The following is a 5,783-nucleotide window of genomic DNA, read 5'->3' as shown; positions in this document are numbered from 1 at the left end:
TTGGCTGTGGGAGCGAACTGACCACCAGGGGGCAGCTCCTGCATTAAGCATCTGCCCCCTGGTGGTCAGTGCACATCATAGCGACCGGTCAACCGGTCGCTTAGGCTTTTATATATATAGATATGTGTAGCCCATGGACATGGGCAATAGGGTGGTAAAGACCTGGGAGTGTGTGCTAGGGTCTGGGTGGAGGGGAGTAAAGGGGGAGTAAACGGGAGACATCTGGAATACTATCAACAATAAAAAAAATTTTTAAATGTTCTCATTTCAGCATATGTAAACCATAAAATCTCTGCCTGGATAGCTTGTTTTAGTAATGAGTGGAGCTTCTTCATGGTGGTAGGATGGGCAGTTATCAGGAGCGAGGACCTGGAGAACAGTTTTTTCCTCACAAAACTACACCAGAGGGTCTCTACTGACTTCCTCTCCTGGGAGTTAGCACTAAGATCCTCTTCCTCATCACCTACAGGGTACTAAAGCTCAGGAAACCCATCAAGAATGAACAGAAGCTTCTCTGAATACATAAGAATAACATTCAGGATTAGTCCATCCACATCTTAAAAATTATTAGTGATCAAGTTAGCAATATGGCTTATTCCTCTGCTTATGTAGATGAGATATTTAAACCTGCCTGGAATAATCATTCAAACATGAACTGCCCAGTCAAACATGAACTTGTGCACCACAGTTGTTTTGCCAAACCCAGAACATCCCTGAAGTACCACAGTTTAGGAAGAGCTAGAACACTCTTCATCAGGATCAAATACATGTTCCATTTCAATGAAATTATCTTGTTGAGGAATTCTGCATGGTATCTTTTCTGATATTATCATGTGTTTTTTTTTCACAAGCAGTCAGGATTTTTTATGCTTGTCATGGTGATAACATTTATCAACTCCTATTTTGGGGTATTTCTTTTCAAATGTTTTCTAAATACTTCCTGGTAATCTAATGAGGTGACACCATAATACTAGACAATAATACAAAAAAACAACTATAACTAATACCATCATCACCACTATCTCCACTGGAATGTCTCAAAGGCTCCTCAAACTTTACCTCTAAACCCAAGTGGTTTTTTTTTTAATGTATTTTTAATTGATTTCAGAGAGGAAAGGAGAGGTAGAGAGATAAAAACATCAATGATGAGAGGGAATCATTGATCAGCTGCTTCCTGCATGGCTCCTACTGGGGATCGAGCCCACAACCTGGGCATGTGGCCTTGACTGGAATCAAACCCAGGACCCTTCTATCTGCTGAGCCAAACCAGCTAGGGCTAAACCAAGTTCTTGATTTGTATGTTGCTTCCCCCCACAAAATACCTTCCCCAGAAATCTCATCTCAGTGAAATTGTATCACCCAGTTGCTCAGAAAAATGTTAGGAGTCATCTTTTTTTCACCCCTTGAATCCTCCACATCCAGTGAGTTAGCAAGACCTATCATTTACACTTCCAAAATAAGCCTCCAATCCATTTATCTGTCACTACATCCTCAAATATTACCCAAGTATAATGCACTATCAACTCTTTCATGAGTGAACTAGCCTTTTGATTATACACTCTTGCCTATCTATGGCTCCTCTCCACACAGCAGCCAATGTGATCTTCTAAAAATATCAATTACATCATGTCACTGCCCTTCCCCAAACCTTTCAAGACCTTTACATTGCACTTGGTATAAAATCAAAAATCTTTAACTTATCCTACAAGGTATGCCATGATCTGGACCCTGCCAACATCCCCTCCCCAGCCTCACTTTATATCACTCTCCTTCTCAGTACCTACACTAAAACCACACTGGCGTACTTTTAGTTTTTCACAAATGCCATCTTCTTTCCCACTTCAGGGCCTTTCCACCAGCTATTCTTGTTGCCTGAAACACTTCCTCCTGCTTTTCTCATGGAAAGTTCATTCTAATCCTTCAGATCTCAATATAAACATCACTTCCTAGAAGAGGACTTGCCTGACCACCCAATTTTTTAAAAAAAATCTTTATTGTTGAAAGTATTACATATGTTCCCCTTTTTTCCCCATGAACCCCCTCCAACCCTCCCCTGTCTGCCCCAGGCTTTCACCACCTAATTGTCTGTGATGACCACCCAATTTAAAGCAGATTCTCTCTACTATTCTCTTTCCATTTATCACAATTTATAATTGTCTTCTTTGTTTATTTTTTCATCATCTGTCTTTTCCACTAAACAACAATCTACATAAAGCAGGGACCTTATCTGTCTTCTTCACCATAGTACCCTTGAGTACCTAGTATAGTACCTTGCACATAGTTGACAATCAATAAATATTCATTGAATATGGCTATAAATGCTTTCAAGTTAAAAACAAGTCATTTAGCCTTGGCTGTGTGCCTCAGTTGGTTGGAGTGTCATCCCCTGCACCAAAAGTTTGAAGGTTCAATTCCCAGTCAGGGCACATACCTAGGTTGCAGGTTCGATCTCCAGTCCGGGTTCATAGAGGAAGTGACTGATTGATGTATTTCTCTCTCTCCCTCCCTCTCTTTCTAAAATCAATAAGCATATCCTTAGGTGAGGATAAAAAAAAAAGTCATTTACTATTGCCTATTCTATTACTGATTTAGTCTTCACAATAATTCTGTAAAGTACATTTTATGGTTAAGGAAGTTGAAATTTATAGCCAGGGTTATAAGTTCTTGGGTGTGCAATCTGTGCACAGATCTCGTGCTCAGAGGGTCCATGCTTGATTTAATGCTCTGATGTTGTTATCTTGAAATTCTTAATTTTTAACAGGGGTCCCTGCTTTTTCATTTTGTACCATACCCCATAAATTATGTGCCAGTCCTGCTTACAGTATTAGGTAACTTGTCCAAGGTTCAACAGCTAGTAAGTGGCAGAGACTTAAGATTCAGGTTTGTCTGAAGCCAAGATCTATGTGCTTAAATACTATACTATATAGCTTTTCACCTTCTACAACCAGAAAAAAAAAAACAATCCAAGATGTCAGTGATCAAGTTCAGACTTCTGTTAAGTGAATGTCTAAGCTAGCATTTCCCAAATAAGTGTTTCTTGGAACACAATTTTGCAAGATATTAATAGGAGAGCTGAAAAAATGTGTCCTGTGGTCAAATGAGTTATCCCCTTTTATTAGTTTCTCAGTGCATATTAGCATATGAAAGGCTTTGAGATGACCTACAGTAAAAAAGAAAAAGGCTGTTTAATTTTATTTAATCTGGCATTTTCTGCTCTTAAATGACTACAGAACCCATTTGTAAAAGAACAGTTTCTAACTCCTGGAGAACAGAATTCAGTAGAACTCAGTTTAGAGAATGCTGATCTAGATGTGTTGGCAAACGTTTTCTATGAAATTCCATAAATAGTTTATTTAGGCTTTTTGGTCTCTGATGCAATTTACTCAACTGCCATCTTAGTGCAAAAGCATCCATACACAATATGTAAATGACTGAGCATGGCTGGCTCCAGTAAAACTTACTTTACAAAAACAGGCAACTGGCTTGATTTAGCCCACTAGCTATACATGGTATAATGTGTTGACCTTAATTTAGATTATTCCAGAAACAGACTGATGAATTCTGTCCATAAAATTCCATACAACTGGTGCTTGACTATCATCAGTAGTCCTCCCAGTACTCAAATAACTATGTTATATGATATAAAAGTTCACCCTAGCCAGTTTGGCTCAGTGGATACAGCATCGGCCTGCGAACCAAAGGGTCCTGAGTTTGATTCTAGTCAAGAGCATGTACCTTGGTTGCAGGCTCCTCCCTGGCCCAGGACCTGGTCAGGGTTCCTGCAGGAGGCAACCAATCAATGTGTTTCTCTCCCATCGATGTTTCTCTCTGTCTTTCACTCTCCCTTCCACTCTCCCTAAAAATCAATGGAAAAATATCCTTGGGTGAAGATTAACATAAATAAATAAATAAATAAATAAATAAATAAATAGTCCTACCTGTTACGACAGTTTGGGCTTCATCTTACCAAAAAGATCAATGATTTTTGCTTAATGAATATGGGAGGACAAAATGGGAGAAGAGTGGGTATGAGCAGCCAGTTCATGAAAGGTACTATTTCCAAGACAGAAAAAAATATTAAAACAGATAAGACATCTACCTATAAGCTTCTTCTATGAAAATTAAGCCAGAGAACTTGAGGCAGCTGTGGGAGACAATTTGGGGGTTAAGAGTAGCACAAATACATCTTAATGCCAACACATGAAATATAAAAAAATTTAGCCACACTGTTCCCCAAACACAGATACAACTAAGAAAGTAAGTCACCTAACATCTATTCTAACTTACAAAGGTATTTTATAGCTAATGTCCAACATACAGTAAAATGTAAGAACTTCCCACATAGATATATTTAGGATACAAACATTCAAAGTTATGTGATCAATAAGGAAAATTTTGGGTATTAACTTAAAGGGGCATATATTATTTGAAGTGACTATAGGGTGTCCCAAAAATGTATCACACACTTTGAATAATTATAAAGACAGTGTTTACTAAAATACATTTCATTTGCAAAATTGAGCCATCAGCTATTAAAGTGTGCATACATTTTTGGGGGGCAAAATGTATTTCTGGTATTCTACTTTCCATTGATTAAGCCTATTGCTTCTGTTGGAGCTTTGGTTGAGAGTGACTTAATGTGAAAGAATAAGGCATTGCTGATGTTAATTTGACAGATATATACAATGACCTACATTCAAATTAATTGTGCCCACATACTCAATCCAAACACTTACATGTAGAGGTATATAGATAAAAATGCACAAGCACATGCACGCATACACTACCTCTCATATTCCTATAGCCTTTAGTACTTGCACACATTTAAAAGCAAGATTGAGACATGTAGTTGGCAGAAGGTATGACTAGGTGGATGGGAGAAAGCAGAGTCTGAAGAGGCAGATATTAGAATATACTGGTTGTTCTGGGCTGCAAACATTGCACAGCTCCTCCGTTGCCTGGGGGCAGGATACAGAGGGAGAGGGAGCAGGTCACTGAACAATGGGTCAGTGGAGTTTGAAGGGAGGCAGTGGTTCATGCTCCGGCCAAGCGTGCCCAGGCATTGCACCTGTGCCCTGAGTTTCTTGGAAACAGCTGAAATGGCTTTTGTAACCTTTGGGTTGTCATTGTAACTATCCTAACTCCCTCTTGTGGTTCCCGAGTATAAATTTGCTGTAACACCTGTGGACTGCACTGCAGTTCGGCCTTTACCGCGGTGAAGTGCTGCAACTGTAGTCGCTGGCCAGCTTAATAAAGGCTCATAAATTTTGATCTCAGTCTCTGGTGGTCGTCTCTTGTGGGTTGCCCCACCACATTTGGAGGCCCCAACGAGATACACTCCGGCCACGTTGCCGGTGGACGCCCCAGGTGAGGACACTCCAGTCTCCGTCCCGGGTTCCAGGGAGGCGGAGTGTCTCCTCCAAAATTCGCAATCTGAAAGTGAGAGCCATCTGGACCTCCAGTGGGGAGGTAAGCACCTGGTTTCTGTTTGCGGAACGTTCCCCTGGTGGACTGCAGGAGGGCTGGACGCAGCGGAGCCTCCGAGTCCGGACACCCGGGCGCGACGGCATCTGGGGTCCCTGTTACGTGTGACCTTAGGGTGCACGTGTCTGGTTTGTCTTGTCTTTGTTGTCCTTGTCTTTGTTAAAATGGGTCAGGGCCAGTCATCTACATCTACCCCCTTACAATGTTTTCTTAAGAATTTTCAGGACTTCAAACGGCGTGGAGAGGACTACGGGACGTCGGTTAATGGTTTTGATTTGCAGAAATTGTGTGAATTAGAA

General features: G+C 40.5%; 1 pseudogene across 1 annotated transcript; it reads right to left on the bottom strand.

The window, feature by feature from the left end:
- Positions 1–233: 233 nt before the first annotated feature.
- On the bottom strand, positions 234–5,570 carry LOC308240187 (NACHT, LRR and PYD domains-containing protein 10-like; annotated as a pseudogene). The gene is made up of 2 exons: positions 5,337–5,570; positions 234–970 (listed from the first exon to the last, which is right to left on the bottom strand). The product of its transcript is annotated as an NACHT, LRR and PYD domains-containing protein 10-like (transcript).
- Between the last annotated feature and the right edge of the window lie 213 nt (positions 5,571–5,783).

The sequence above is a fragment of the Plecotus auritus genome, assembly GCF_963455305.1.
Source record: "Plecotus auritus genome assembly, chromosome: X".
In the NCBI taxonomy this organism is placed as follows: Eukaryota; Metazoa; Chordata; class Mammalia; order Chiroptera; family Vespertilionidae; genus Plecotus; species Plecotus auritus.
The sequence above is the reverse complement of the archived record's forward strand: the minus strand, read 5'-3'. Positions and strand labels throughout refer to the sequence as shown.